This window comes from Canis lupus, chromosome 22 (genome assembly GCF_048164855.1).
Source record: "Canis lupus baileyi chromosome 22, mCanLup2.hap1, whole genome shotgun sequence".
Taxonomy (NCBI): domain Eukaryota; kingdom Metazoa; phylum Chordata; class Mammalia; order Carnivora; family Canidae; genus Canis; species Canis lupus.
This window is the reverse complement of record NC_132859.1, coordinates 9024064-9040991: the sequence shown is the minus strand read 5'-3', so window position 1 is coordinate 9040991 and position 16928 is coordinate 9024064. Positions and strand designations below refer to the sequence as shown.

The 16928-nt window shown below is 35.3% G+C and overlaps 1 long non-coding RNA gene across 1 annotated transcript in view; it reads right to left on the bottom strand.

Annotated features, from left to right (window-relative positions):
* Positions 1-7857: 7857 nt before the first annotated feature.
* The window catches only part of LOC140613872 (uncharacterized), a 148127-nt gene continuing 139056 nt past the window's right edge, over positions 7858-16928 (bottom strand). The window contains exon 3 of the long non-coding RNA XR_012014761.1: positions 7858-9441. This is a non-coding gene — a long non-coding RNA (uncharacterized lncRNA). The remainder of the gene's footprint in view (positions 9442-16928) is intronic.

Genomic DNA, 16928 nt, shown 5'->3' with positions numbered 1-16928 from the left:
ATTTTGCTTTATCTCCCACAGTACTGTCCAGTAAGAAGTGCAAATCTTTAGTTTCACAAAACTCAAAACAGTTTAATTACTGGGTATAAGAGCAGCAAAGATCCTGGGACCAACTTGATTATCTGTACCAAGAGTTCCTAGGACAAGTGGTTCACCTCAGGAGTAGCTGACCATCCAGAGAGACCTGATCTTTCTCTCCTCTCATCAGACACTAGAGACAGCTGGGAACATTTGATGGGAAACTTAGGAGCAGTAAAACCTTCATGTCTCACATCTTTCCCTCACTAATCCCCATCATGCTCTGGGCTCCCACACCCAGATTCTTCTCCTCAGATCCATGGAATCATAAACAGAGTGTCCTCTTTTATCAGTTTTTTCGACTGAACATTTCATCTCCCACTTCCCCATATTGAAACTGGCTTTTCTAATCAGACACCACATTCCCTGTGGCTTCACAGTGAGAGACAGTGTCGCTTTGCTTCCCAGTGCCAGCTCCAGGCCTCTATACCTCTTTCCAATGTTTGTAGCAAATGGTTGCCTCTTTGAGGCCTTCCCTCTCTGACAATACCCTCCACATCACCATCACTCTTGGAAGATGTTAGCATCTATCTTGTTATATTTCCCCACATCAAGATCTGATGTAATTCTGGGGAATATTAATGGCCACTTGAACTACCCAACACCTTGACCTCTCCCTTGTCTTCTCATTGGTAGGGGCCCACATATTCACTTCACTCACAGCTTCCTTGGTCTCTAAACAGGCACTTCCACCTTCATGCTGCTTTGGCACCACAACCTTCATTCCTACTAACTATCGGTTGCAGTTACTCCTCCTGTTCCTTTAACTTTCTGAGCCCTCCAATCCCACTGCCCTTCCACTTTATTCCAAGCAACCATCCTCTCCTCACTTCATCATTTTCCTCTCGAGGTGATCCTCAATTTTCAGTTCTTCAATAATTACTTCCCAGTATTCTCTACTCCCTTGAACATTATCTCTCCATAGTCCCTATGTGACAAAAAAAAAAAAAAAATCAGCTTTATTTGTACTGTTTTATTCTACTGTTTAACTTGGAATACAACTTGGTATATTACCTTACATGCTATTTTTTAATCTTCTAGATCTTATTATATTGTAATTTTTAGATGATTTTCTCATTTATCATTTCTTAGAATGTTAATAATTTGATGTAAAATATGATGAATTTGAAAATGCCATACAGAGCTGAATTCATGCTGAAAACATAGATAAGTAAGATGGTTTGCAGCCTGACTGCAAACCTAGCCAAGAATTCTGAACAATGCAGGTCCCTTGCTTGCTTTATGGGGAAAATTAGCTAATTTTTAACCATATATTAATAATATTATACTTATCTCTGTCTACAAATGAAGCACAAGAGTTGGGAGGTGAGAGTGCCAGGACTGGGTGGGAGTCAGTTGCAAGGGAAGTCATCTGCTATGTCTCCCTATATGCAACCCTGTCAACCCTCCATGGTTCATGCTTCTAATAAGGACCACCACAAATAGTTTCATAGGTTGCTCCCTGTAAAAGAGCACCTAGTAAGAAAGTTAGTAGGGGCTAGACTTGAACGCACATGCCCTACTCTCTGATCTCTATGCTCTGGCTTGGAGGAAGAAGTGCCTTTTCTAATCAATACAAAGGTATAATGTAAATGACTTTTTCCCCGTGTCCTCCAATGCTGAACCGCAACTCAAAAACATTTAAGACAAGTTGATCCAGCAAAACTACTACTGATCTCCTTCTTTATGTGTCGTGTCTGGAGTCAGACATAAATGAATTTCATCCCAGCTCAAGCACTTATAGACTAGGACCTTAGATGAATTACTTGACCAGTCTTATGAGCACTAACTTTTTATAAAGATTTAATGAGATAAAGGTAGTGAAGCCCCTAGTACAGTGCCTGCATATAGCATGTACCTAATAAATATTTGCAGTTAACTAATAAGCAATCAAGACAGATTGATGGATGGGTGGATAAAGCAAAATATGGTTTTTGGCTACTTCCAGTCACTCTGCCTTTAAGAGACATATGATCTACATGACTAAAGTGATGATATTGGAGGATCCTAATCTAAGAAAGTAACAAGGGAGAAATTTTTGATAAGTGACTTTATTCCTGAAGTTTCTGACATTTATTTTGTCTGGCCAAGGCAGGGTTTTATTACTGCAAGATGAGAAATAATCCATAGCCTAGGAAATTGTCCATCTCTCAAGTCTCTGACACTTTACACCAAACTTAAACTTTATGCATTTTATGAACAAATTAAGTGAACTACTAGCATTGTAGGTGCTCAGTTTTAATGATAACTTGTTTACAGTGACATTCTATTTCTAAGAAAAGGTTACTTACCTAATTTGCACATACATAGTACATGGGGTGAGTAAAATAATATGAATTAGTTTCAAGCAGAACATATAAAAAGTGAATGAATAAAGTAATTAAAAAATGAGAGATAGTCTCCATGATTCATACTTGTTTCTGTGAAGAACTTGTACAATCATTTATTCATTGAATTTTAGGTGCTGACCAGGTGCATTGTTCCTGAATTTAAATATAGCAAATGCAAGGTGACAGCATGACATAACAAAAATGTGTGTTAACTATGAAATAATTACTGCTAGATTTTTATGTCTCCTTTAACTAGTCTCTCCCTTCCTAACACACACACACGCACACAAATACACACAGAAAAATATGTATATACATAAACATACATGAGGAACAAAAAAAAATTATTGAAAAACAAACTCTACTTTTTAAAGTAACATGATATATCTGTTATAATTTAAAATACTGGGGATCCCTGAGTGGCTCAGCGGTTTAGTGTCTGCCTTCAACTCAGGACGTGATCCTGGAGTCCCAGGATCGAGTCCCGCATCAGGCTCCCTGCATGGAGCCTGCTTCTCCCTCTACCTGTGTCTCTGCCTCCCTCTCTCTGTGTCTCTCATGAATAAATAAATAAAAATCTTTAAAAATATATGATTTAAAATACTTTTTTTTTGTTAAAGATTTTATTCATTTATTCATGAGAGACACACACACACACAGAGAGAGAGAGAGAGAGAGAGAGGCAGGGACATAGACAGAGGGAGAAACAGGCTCCATGCAAGGAGTCCGACATCGGACTCGATCCCAGGACTCCAGGGTCACGTCCTGGGCCAAAGGCAGGCACCAAACCACTGAACCATCCGGCGATCCCCTAAAATACTTTATCAACAAAAAGAAAGTAAATCTGTTTCAGACAATGGTCTACAAAATGGCATGCTGGTGTGTGTCTCTATTTAATTTTAAAAAAATTTTTAAAAAAAGTCCTAAACAAGGCTTAAAAAAAAAAAACCCAAAAGTTATTAGACGTGAAAAAATAGACTGCAAGAACCCTAAATTATTACACCAAAATCATATTTCTTTTTAAAAAAAAGTCTAACAAGTCCATATCATTAATTAAATTAATTAAAGTCAAAACATCTTATGAACAAAGTTATTCCACAAATACTTATTGTGGGTATACCATATGCCAGATGCAGTTCTATGTGCTGGGCATACATCAATGAATGAGTAAAATACGATTGGGCTTGTATTCTGGTTGGAGGAGAATGACCACTCCATTTAGTTAACTCCTAAGCATTATGAAGAAATCGCTGCAAACCTGTTAGAAAAGAACATTTGTTCCAACATTTTAAAAAGTTTTAGGAGGGAAAGGAATTTTTGCAAGAAACAGGAATAAGTTGAAGTCCCTTAGACACAAATAACTGGCGGGTGGGGGTAAGGGGGCATGATTTATGTACTAATTTTATCTCAAAGAAGAAAATAAAGAGATAATCTGGAAAGATATGTCCCAAGGAAGACTTCTTGATTCCTCAGCCAAACCAACCTGGGCTCCATTTCCCATTGTAATCCCATCCATCTATTTGTGTGCCTTCAAACAAAAATTACTTATTAAACTCATACTATATCCAAGAATATCAGATGCCCAAAAGCCTAGTTTCTGGTGTAGGAGACAAAGAAGTAATTGAAAAATTAAAGTGTAATATAAAATGTTCCACAAGAATGGTATAAGGATCTTGGTCAATCTTAAATGATCAAATCCACAGGGGATTCCTGAGCTGAGTCTTAAAACTGATTAGGAGTTGAGAGTATGCTATAAATTGCTAGTAACTTTAGGAATGGATAGGATTTGAGATGTCTGCATGGGAGTGGAAGGGGTTGCAACTGGAGAAGTTTGCATAAGACTTAACTTATAAAGGTCTTTCCATGCCAGGCTAAGGATATTATAGTTTACTCTGAAGTCTCCAACCAAATTTTGAAGTAGAAGAGTTCCATGAAAAGATTAGTATTTTAGAAAGTTCCATTTTAGGTAATGCAGATTCTCACCTTCTCTAAGAGTAAAACTGGAGGGAAGAAGACTAGTCTGGGAGCTGTATTAATTTCCTAGGGCTGTCATAGCAAATTAAGACAAATTAGGTGGCCTGAAAGAATAGATATGTGAAAGAAAAAAAAAGAATAGAAAAGTATTCTCTTACTGTTCTGGAGCCTAGAAGTTTAAAATCAAGATGTCAGAGCCACATACACTATCTCTCTCAGAAAGCTCTAGGAGAGGGATTTACCCTGCAAAAATCTTACTGGTTTATTTAAAATCCTATTTACCTATTGCTTATTGATTCTCATTTCCTTCTTTTTCAGTTGCAAAGTAGAAACTACTTTACTAATCTTCACATGTTTATAATTGCTCTCTCTGAACACTGGACTCAGGCCAAAATCTGTTAAATTTCTTTCCTTTAAATTCTAGGACAGTGAAGAGCTAAGAATAAAATGAAGATTTATCATTAAGACAAATAAGGTTATGACAGTCACTTAAGCCAGGAAATGACAAGAATTCTAAGTAAGGAGAGTTACTAGTCTGGTTTTTAAATAGCCGTGTTCATCATGAAGTCCCTCCACATGAATTTATTCAAGGAAATCCTCTTTCCTTAATATTTACCAATATATCACATATTTTAATAAATAACGCATTTTAGAATATTTTCTTTTATTAATAACTACCCTTATGATATCATAGTATTTATTAATCAATTAAAATATTGATTTTATAATTATAAAAACATCTTGAGGTCATTACCAATAATGTTGAAAATATATTAGCATTGGGTGGGAGGAGGGAGCATTGGAGGAGGATAGTCAAAGATACAAACTTCCAGTTATAAGATGAAGTACATAATGACTATAGTTAACATTGCTACATGGTAAATAGAAAATTTTTAAAAGAGTAGATCTGAAGAGTTCTCATCACAAGGAGAATTTACTTTTTGTTTTTATTATATCTATATGAAATGATAGAATTAACCTTATTGCAGTCATCATTATAATATGTGTAAATCAAATTTCATGCTGTACAACTCAAGCTTATACAGTGACATATGTCAATTATTTCTCAATAAACTGGGAAAAAGGAGATTTTTGTTTTTTGTTTGTAGAGGGAGAGAGAGAGAGACATGTAGGGAAGGGCAGAGAGAGAAAGGGACAGAATCTTAAACAGGCTCCATGCCCAGTGCAGAGTCCAACACAGAGCTTGACTTCACAACCCTGAGATCATGACCTGAGCCAAAATCAAGAGTTGGATGTTTAACCAACTGAGCCACCTAAGTGCCCCAAAAGATATATCTCAATATCAATATTGATCATTATCATTCTCAATCATGATCAATCACCAATAAAATCATGATCAGCAGTTTCTTTTCCTTTTTTTGCAGAGCAGTATTCTACTGTATGGATATACCACAATTTATTTATGTACCTGTTGACAGACTTCTGGGTTGTTTCAAGTGGTTTTAGCTATTACACATAAAGTTGATGCATAAAATTGTGGTAAAAAATAAAATATTGTGGTTCTATGTTAGTTTCGTGTAAATTAACCAATTTAATCTTCACAAAATCTGAAAAAAAATGTTATTATTACATCCATTTTACAGATGAGGAAACTGGAGCCTAGGGAAGTTACTTGCCAATAAGTAACAAAAACACTACAATAACACAGACAGTGTAGCTGAAGAGTCATTCTCAACTACTATGTTCTACTATGTAACAACACCTTGCATCATGTGATGCTTTGCAGTTTATAAAATGCTATCACATCATCTTTTTGCCAAAGCCAAGAGGTAAATATACCCATTTTCAAACCAAAGTTGCTGAGACTCAGAAAAGTTAAGCAATCTTTCCAAAGTCTAACAGCTGAGATATGATAAATCCAGGACAAGAAATCCAGTTTTCTCCAAATCTGTATCCCTTCTCCTATACTCTGCTTCCTTTAAAAGCAGTTAAAATTATTAACCTATGAAATGCATCTCAATAGTAAAAATTCTTATTTTCTTGTCAAATTATTCTGTTTTCTTTAAAATATCCAGAATTGATTCATTATATTTAGTGCTCTCTCTCTTTTTTTTTTTTTTATGTGTGAAAGACATTCATACTCTAATAATGTAACATGAAGATCAGTTTGGGAATTAAGACCTATATCAGTGTTTTTTCTAATTAATTATAATTCATTATCAATTTAAGTAATCATTTGACATGTGCTGAACAACAGAACACTGCGTAAGGGAGTTAGCAGATTAAATTTCTGGTCCTGGTTTTATCAGTAACAAGTGAAACTGGATGAGTCACTTAACTACTCCAGGCTTCAATTGCCTCACCTATACAATAAGAGGACCCTCCAAGTTCTTACAGCTCTCTACAGCAATAAGAATTATGAAAAATCAGTATGTCTTTACAGGACACTTTCCATGTGCTTTACTAAGTTTGTGGCAAGTAAATAGAGAAATCTGTAAAAATTTATTCAACAGGGAAGTTTCAAAGAATACACTGAGCTCTTTCTATTATTCAGATACTGTACTACACTGAGCTCTTTCTATTATTCAGATACTGTACTAAATGTTTTTATGTGCATACTCTTGTTACACAATCCAAAATTACCCCAAGAACCTTAATCAATTCACTTGAAAATGTTGATTGGATACTGCTAAACCTGCTTTTTCTATTGCCAATGTTAATTACGCTCTGCTTTCGTTTTGGCATCTTACCTTAGTACTGATTTTTCCTATGATGTTAACTGGCTTCATCTTGTATTTTTTCAGAGTACTTAACACATTCAATTAAAATTTAGTCAAGGATCAGAAGCCAGAGTCAGTAATTATTCAGCATTAAAAATATCCATATATATATATATATATATATATATATACACACACACATATAAAACAATAGATTCATTATAAATCCTCAGAAATTTCACTTATTTATGAACTTTAAGCAATTAAAAGTTAATAGAAAAGGAAAAATAATTAACTTTGAAAACTGTAAAGGCACTGTAATGTCAAAATAATGCTGAGCGTTTACTTGTACTGCAGTATGTGTTAAAATCCATTACATTTTTTTTTCTTTTCCCTAGGTACAAATGTTAGTGTAATGTGTTGATGCAAATTATATTTAAACTTGTTCTCTTTATTTAAAAGCCTTATGTTTTGTGTTAGGAGAGGACAGTTGTAAAATTATTAACTGTACATTAGTCTCATACTGATTTCAGAGGCTATTAACAATACAAACAACATCTTGGTGGTTGGGAATTAGCCTCAATCACAGCATATTCCATAGGAGTTCATCTTTACAATCTGTTTCATACTGCCTGCAAAACACAAAGCTATAAGCAACAGAACTGTTAGAATAGCAAATGAGGCTTGTATGTTAATAAATATTTGGCAGGTATGAAGGATCAGAATGGATTTTTTCAATGAATGGATGACATTTGGCTTTCTCAACAGCAACATATGGTCTTTATTGAGCATCTAATATGTGACAGTCATTGTTCTGAACAACAGGAATTTCATGAGCAATATTACACCAGCCTTTTCCTTGGCAGTAACATAGGAAGACCAAGATTTCTTCTATTATTTCAGCTTACGTATTCAAAGGGAGTTGATTAAATATTTCAACAAATAAAACCGTCACTACTTATATCTATCCAAGTATCTCTAAGGAAATTGAATATGTTGACCCTTATTTTTGGTTTTTCTTCCTCTATAGGCCTAAAGCCTTCGGGTGTTTGTGCTTAAATATTTCATGTTTATATGCTTGTACATTCGATGTACAACAATGCTAGGAGAAGACAGTTTTTCATATTATGTTCAAATTAAACTATAAATGGTTTTTAAAAATTAACTCCTTTTATCATTTGAGCTAAAATTTAATAAAATCAGAATACCCGAAACAAAAACAGATTAGCAAATATATGGGTTTCCTCAGTGTAGATTTAGGAATTCAAACCAACCTTAGAGTTATCAACACCAACAATGCCTATGAAAGCAAAGCTAGAATTATATGCTATTCTGAGTTCAATAGAGCAGGAATTCTGGAAAGGCTGTACATATTTTCCTCTTCTAAACTGAAATGCTAAAAAACAGAGGTAGAATCTATGACCAGTGAAAAGCTGAAAATTCTGATTCTTTCAGTAATTCAACTTTGTTACCACATTTGTGGGTATGATTGATATGCTCTGCAAAGACCAGAATAAAAGGAAGTTAGACAAAATGCAGAGGAACAATTTAGTTGGTCTTGAAGAAGAGTCTCTTAAACTCACTTATTAAAGTAAGGCAAATAATAAACCCTTGAGTATTAGAGATTTAGAAAACCATGAATAATTTGACTAGTCATCAACTTACAGACAAGGCATATGGGTTCTCATTTATGATCCTAGGCTAATTCATATATGGCATATTTCAAATCATTTTTAGGCAAATCACCTAGTACTTAATTACCTAGCCAGTCTTTGATATCTCTTTTTATACTGGGATGGGCGTTTTCACTTTTAGCAACATTTTCTACTTAAAATAAAATGTGACAACTATTCAAGAAATTTGAATGGGCATTGTGTTTAAAGAAACACAATTTCTATTTAACAGAAATTTAAAATCCAGCTGTCAGGTAGAGTCCCAATAAGAAACAGAATTTACCCTAGCAGGATCATTGAAATTTTCAAAATCTTTATAGAAGTGTGGATAGGGGTAAGAAAATAAATAAGGTACAATAAGATACTTAGAGACAAGCAATAGTGGAAAACCATTACAACCCCTAGGACTAACGGGACGAAGAGAGCCAAGTGAAAACTGGAGCTATACAGAATGAGTTTCTCAGAATGAACTAGACACTTGGAGGAGTGACACTACTGCCAGAGACTCCATACCAAAGCAGAGAGGGAGCTGAGAAGAAATAACCCAACCTCCCGCCCTTCCGACCTTTTGCCTGTGCCCCCTTTTTAACCAAATCCAACAAAATACCAGAACCAGAAGCTAAATCCAATCTTCCATTGACCAATTTCAGCCAGAGGCCAACCAGCAGGACAACCAGATGATGTCTTCAGTAGTAGTCAATCTCTCTAGGAACAGAGAAACATAGAAGATACTGAATGGATTTTTGCAGTGTATGGGTGCAAATGGAGATTAATCATCACACCAGAAGGGCTAAGTGCCCTTCATTTTTTTTTAAAGATTTTATTTATTTATTTGAGAAAGAGAGAGAGAGAGAGAGAGATGGTGTGAGTGAGGTGGGGAATGGGGGGCAAAGAGGTAGGGAAAAGGACAGGCAGGTTCCACAGAGCGCAGAGCCCTACCTAGGGCTCTATCTCACTACCCAGAGATCAAAGCCTGAGGCAAAACCAAGAGTCAGACGTTCAACTGACTGACCTATCCAGGTCAGGGTCCCTTTTTGGAGTTCACCAAGTGACAATAGCATGAAGATAAAAAGCTTTCAAATGTATTCTCCAAGACAGTGGTTATTACAAAGCTACCACAAAATGGCAAATCTAAAACCAATGCTCCTAAACCTAGGCTTTTTCTCTGAAAAACGGTATGATCCTGTCTTCTGGAGTGAAGAACAGAAGTCACATTTCTAAAATAAATTTATACTTGAAATATTATTTTAACAAACTCTATGAGCCAGATACTCCATTCTACATATGTACCCTTGAGAAATGTGTATGTAAGTGAAACCATATACAGGCATGTTCATCCCAACAATACTCATATTAGCCAAAATGTCAACCCAAATAGCTATCCACAAAAGAATTCATGTGGTAGGTATATCAATACATTTAAATACTCTGTCATAATAAAAATTAGCAGGCAGACACTATTCATAACAACATAGAAAATTGGGACCAACTAGATGTAGAGCAATATACATTAACAGTATAGTTCTGTCTACATGACATTTAAAATCTATGCTGTTTAAAGATATATTCATATGTGGAAAAAGTGCAAAGAAAAACAAAGAAATAATTATCATAAAGGTCAGCATACTGGTGACCTCTAAAAGGAATGTGATAGAAAAGAGACACAATAGGGGCTTCTCACATTCTGGCAATGTTCTATTTTTTTACTTGCACGGTATATTAGTTAGCTAGAGATGCCTTAACAAAATATCACAGACTGGGGGCTTAAATAGTAGACATTTATTTTCTTATAATTCTGGAGTCTGGAAGTCCAAGACCAAGGTACTGCTAGGGTTGATTAAGGCCTCTCTCCCTGACTTTTACAGGGCTGCTTTCTCACTGCATCCTCATGTGGCCTTTTCTCCATGTACTTGTGTAGGGGGAGAGAGTGTTCTTGTGTCCTCCCTCCTTCCTGTAAGGACACCAGTCCTACTGGATTAAGGCCCCACCCTTATGACTTCACTTAACTTTTATTATCTGGTCTATCTCCAAATACTGTCATACTGGAGTAAGGGATTCAATGCATGAACTTTGGGAGGACAAAATTCAGTGGCATAACACACGGTCCTTACATGGATGTTTGCATCTCTATGTTCATTGCATCATTTTTTACATTAGGCAAATTATGGAGGCAGCCCAAAAGTCCATCAATAGATGAATGGATAAATAAGATGTGGTGTATATGTGCAATAGAATGTTATTCAGCCACAAAAAAAGGAATGAAATCTTTCCATTTGCAATAATATGGATGGAGCTAGAGAGTATAATGCTAAGCAAAATAAGTCAGAGAAAGACAAATGCCATTTGATATCACTCATATGTGGAAATTAAGAAACAAAACAAATGAGCAAAGGAAAAGAAGGGGAGAGAGAGAGAGAGAGAGAGAAACCAAGAAACAGATTTTTAACTATACAGAACAAACTGATGGTTACCAGAAGAGAGTGGGGTGGGTGAAATAGGTGATAGGGATTAAGGTGTGTACTTGTGATGAACACCAGGTGTTGTATGGAAGGGTTGAATCACTATATTGTACACTTGAAACTAATATTATGCTGTACGTTAAGCATGCTGGAATTAAAATTAAAAACTTAATAAAAATATTAAAACATTAAAGAAAATTGGTAGGAAAGGTTGTTACTCAAGCCTCCTAAATTATCACTTCAGTATTTCTTCTTACCTATAATAAATGCTTGCCTATGAAAGGAAAATAATGTCAAGGTGAAACAGACTTTTCTAAATTTCAAGTAGTAGAAATCAAATATGTCATATTAAGGCTAGATTACTCTTTGAATAAATTATTTCACAGCTCTAATTAGGACTCTATTTTAAGTTACATTTAATTTTAGAAGGCCTTTTTCCTCCTGCCCTAGAGTTGCTTTCTTGCCACTTTTCTGTCCCTGAGGACATCACTCGTTTATCAGTAAGCTTGACCCTTACTGTGATAAATCCCAGTCCAAAGTCACCCAGAATAAAATTTTATATATTTTATTGGCACACCGGTATTATTTTAATTATTATTTATGATGTTTTCATACTATAATTCTTCCCTTCTGAGATCAAACAATGCAGTTATATTTTCTATGTTGTATCTCTTTCGAAAAACAGATGCTTAGCACATGTGTCTGGAACAAATAGTCTTCATCATCAAAGGAGGTACACCTATGATGCCTTTCCCAAAGACGTGGCAGAAACAAAATGTTTTGGATTTTTTTCTAATTTATTATATCTGGTGACTGTCATAATTAAGGATTAGGAACCAAAGGAAATTATTTCAAAGCATAAAATTTCCTGGAAAGGAATTATCTAATTATCAAGAAACCTCTTCATGTAAAACTCAAAATAGTCAAGTAGAAGAAACACAGGAAATAATTTTTAAAACATTTTTATGTAAAATGTTACATACATATAGAAGAATACCTGAAATAAATATATGACACGATGTCTGGGTGGCTCAGTGGTTGAGCATCTGCCGAGGATGTGATCCTGGAGTCCTGGGATTGAGTCCCAAATCGAGCTCCCTGTGTGAAGAATGCGTCTCCCTCTGCCTATGTCTCTGTTTCTCTATGTGTGTCTCTAGTGAATAAATAAAATCTTAAAAAAATAAACATATGACTTATTTTGCTTAGCATTATAGTCTCTAGCTCTATCCATATTGTTGCAAATGGAAAGATTTCATTCCTTTTTTATGGCTGAATAACATTCTATTGTATATATACACCACATCTTCTTTATCCATTCATCTATTGATGAACTTTTGCGCTGCTTCCATAATTTGGCTACTGTAAAAAAAAATGATGCAATAAACATAAGGATGCTAATATCCCTTTGAACTAGTGTTTTTGTATTGGAGGAGGCAATAAATACCCACTAGTATGATTACTGGATCATAGGGTAGTCCTATTTTTAACTTTTGAAGAAACTCCAAACTATTTTCCACAGTGCCTACACCAGTGCAAGAGGGTTCCTTGTTCCTATCAACAGTGCAAGAGGGTTCCTTTTTCTCCACCTCCTCATCAACACTTGTTGTTTCTTGTGTTTTTGATTTTAGCCATTCTGACAGGTGTGAGGTGGTATGTCATTGTAGTTTTGATTTATAGTTCCCTGATGATCAGTGATGCTAAGTATCTTTTCATGGGTCTCTTGGCCATCTGGATGTCTTCTTTGGAGAAATACCTGTTCATGTCTTCTGCCCATTTTTAATCAGATCATTTGTTTTCTGGGTGCTGAGTTTTATCCAATTTTTATATATTTTGGATACCAACCTTTTATCATATGTCATTTGCAAATATCTTCTCCCATTCAGTAGATAGCCTTTTAGTTTTGTTGACTGACTGTTTCTTTTGCTGTGCAGAAGCTTTGTATTTTGATGTATCCCAACTTCTACTGTTTCTTTACTAATATAAAACTCCTTTTCCCAACATATTTTTCTTATGACCTGAAATGTTTTGACATTTATTTTGTTTTCATACTTGCTTATTTTTTCTTTTATTTTTTTTTCATTTTTTTCTTTTAAATAACTTTCCCTGGAAACCAAATCCTAAAATGAAAAAACACCACAAAAAATACTCTTTAGTCATCACCTTTCCCTTAAGGTAGCACCTTAATTCTGTCTTTTCCTTCCCTAACAAACTTGTTAAGAAAGTCTATACTTATTCTGTCGAACTCCTAGTTATTTCCCAACCTGTTATAATGGGGTTTTGCTCCTCCATTCTACAGAAACCACTTTTGCTGGCCATGAACCTCCTCCTATTTGAGGAGGAGGAGATTCAGTGATATTTTTTTGGGTTCACATGTTTGCATCTGACACTTAATACTCTCTTTTTCTTTAAACCAAGATTTAGCAAAGCACAGCCTGCTCCCTGCTTTTATAGGGCCCATGAGCCTAGAAGAGTTTTCACATTTTAAAATGGTTTAAAGAAAGTTAAATGAAGAATAATATTTTGACATATGAAAATTATATAAAATTTGAATGTCAGTGTCCGTAAATAAAGTTTTATTGGAACACAGACATACCTACTTGCTTATCTATGGCTGTTTTCTCCCCTCATAGGCAGAGTTGTATGGTTGTCTAAAAAGCCTAAAATATTTACTATCTGGCCCTTTGCAGAAAAAGTTTGCCAGTGCCTACTTAAAAGTTACTCCAGCCAAGTTTTCAGGATGCCTGGAAAAGCTCCTACTTCTCTGATAAGATCTCCCAGGGCTGTTGTGAAAATTAAACTAGACAACATATGCAAAATAAGTAAGACAGCATCTGTCTCACAGTTTGTGTTCGAAACAATGTTAGCTCTCTTGTCTGCTGACTCTTCCCCCTCTGTCTATCATTTAGATATGGGTTTCCCGAGACTTCATCTTAATTTTTCTCCTCCCTTTTCTCTTCACTCTCTTCTGTAAACCTCATTTTCTCCCATAACCTCAAGTATCATTTCTACATTCACGAGTCCCAAAACCACATATCCCAGCCCAGATCCTGCTTTACTTGGATGTCCTTCAAGAAACCAAGCTGAACACAGCCAAATTTAAATTCATCCTTTCTTTAAAATATGTTCCCCTTTGGTATTCCTGATTTCAGTTAATAGCACTGCCATCCACCCAACCTCCCAACCCAGAAATCTCATCTTTTCCTTTGTGTCTCTCTCTCACCCTTCATATCCAACTAGTCAGTTGATGAATCCTTTCCATTGCATTTAAGAAACTTATTCCGCCATCCACAGAGCCAGCACTTTAGTTGAAGTCCTCTTCATTTTTCTTCTGATATTTTAAATTTGTCTCCTGGAATTTCTCACTCATTGGGACCACAATCTGGTCCCAGTAGGATATATCCTTTACATTTCCACCAGAATTACTTATTTCCTTCTTACATAACAAATGATATTATAGGACTCCCTACTCAATGACCTCCATGACTCTCATTACTCACAGGATAAGTCAGATACTTGAACCTGACCTTTCAAAATCTTCCCCCACCTCATCCATTCATCCCTTCATCAAATTTTTATTGAGCGTGTACTGTGTACTATGTGCCAACTGTTATGCCAGACTAAGGGTACAGAAGTGAATAAGGCCACCATGATCTTTGCTTGCTGGGGGATTCCAACACAGCAGAAGAGATCAAGATTAAACAAAGAACCATTACCCTCCTCCCCATATTGGAAAAGATACATTGTCATGGTGTCATCTGTACATGTAGTGACCTCTGTCTAGAATACTATAACCAAAGCAAAGCTCAAACATCCCCCTGGTATGGTAACTTTCTCCAGCTGGGCTATCAGAGTTAATTCTGGACTTCTTTGCATTCCCTGAATATATCTCTAATGTTTAAACATAGTGTTATACAGCCCTGCTAATTTTGTGTTTTTTTAGTTTTAGCCATTCTTTCATTTGCAAATATCTCCCTGAATTGTGAGCATCTTATATTCAGAGGCTATGTCTTATTGATGCCCTCATGCCTAATCCAGTAGTTATTATTGGTGCTTTAATTAATTAATAGTATCTCTTCTGTGACTAAAGGCCCAAAATTGGCTTATGTCTACACTATAATAATAAGCGATATTTGAAACCAATCAAATAGTAAGAAAATATTTAAAGAGACAGCATATGTTGTACATCGATAAATGATGTGAATAAAATAGTACTTTATTTGCATTTTTAAGTAATTAATTTACAATTTTTTACTTTTACATTTTGTTCATTGAGGAAAGGCCAAATGATTTGCCAATAAAAGTATATTTTATCTGTTAATGCATAATTTTTATCCAGTAATTTTATGTCTTATTTTAATATGTTCAAAGTATAGTTTCATAAAATATAAATCTCTTTGCTAAGAAATATTTGAAAATATTATCCTCACAGTAAGATATTTGTCTTTTACGAATAATATATTTACATCCTGTAGATCTTCAAGTCATAAACAATGCAGAAAATAGAGAATGATGGATGGGCTGCAGAAAGATTCAAGAAAATAATTATAATAATAACTATTCTAATCTTTAAGATGTGCCAAAGGGGAGATCCAGGAAATTACCAAGCAGTTAACATCAATACTAGGAAAGAATAAGAACAAATAATAATAGAATTGATCAAGAAGTACTTAGGCAAGAACAACTTAATGAACAACTAGCAGCATGAGTTCATGTAGAAAGATCGTGGAATATTAACCAGACAGAAAGTGTGAGTACAAGCAGAGTCAGGCAAAGGAACCTGAATTTGTCTATTTAAAATTATACAATAGCCATTGAAAACGTGTCTTAAAATAATCCTATAAGGATAAATATAAAATTAACTTTTGGCTGATATACTAGAAAAGATAGGACCTCATTTTTAAAAATTTGCTAGTCAGAAGAAACCTTCAACCCAACCACACCTCCACCAGCAGATTTAAAGAAGTACATAGGAGTGGTGCTAGTATTACTTCAATACTCTTACTTCATCTCCCAACAAACAATTGCTCAAACTTTGCTAATAAGTAGTTTTCAAGCCATCCAAATGTAAACTGTTTATATGGGTTGTCTTTGTGAATGCCTCTAACATGAAAACTAGTGTAGATGAAATCCTAACTAGATGACTTCTGTTAGCAACACAGGGGCAGCAAGTGAGTACATTAAGTTTTGTGTTGTTGTTGTTTTTTGTTTTGTTTTGTTTTGTTTTTAAGATAATTTGCTTATGTGTAGGGAAGTATTTTGGGACTGCATGGTCAAGTTAAAAATTGTAAATGGGAAAAAAAAAATTGTAAATGGGCCAGAGGAAGCTTCATTCAATAGGAATGGTCTCTAACCCAGCAAGGCTCAGAACAGCTATAAACATCTCCCCTTTGCCTTTCACTGATTAGGGAGGAGCCTTCTGCTTGGACCAGGTATCCTGCAGCTCAATCCACAGGGCAGGAGTGTATCCTAGGCCAGCATGGGTGTTCTCAAGATGGCCAGATGCCAAAGAAGCATTAGCCAAGTGGGCAGCCTGATATCATGACCTATGTAGTGACTAAAGGACAGCCAAGATGATTGTGTGAATGAACAATCTGACAGTAAGTAAAGGGTCACCCACCAAAACTGAACCAAAACAAATAATGTGGTGGAAAATATTTAGATTGTACTATTCTGAAAACAACAGGAATTTAACTAAAATTGGGATAGCCTAATTTCCTTATCTTTCCTCAACCA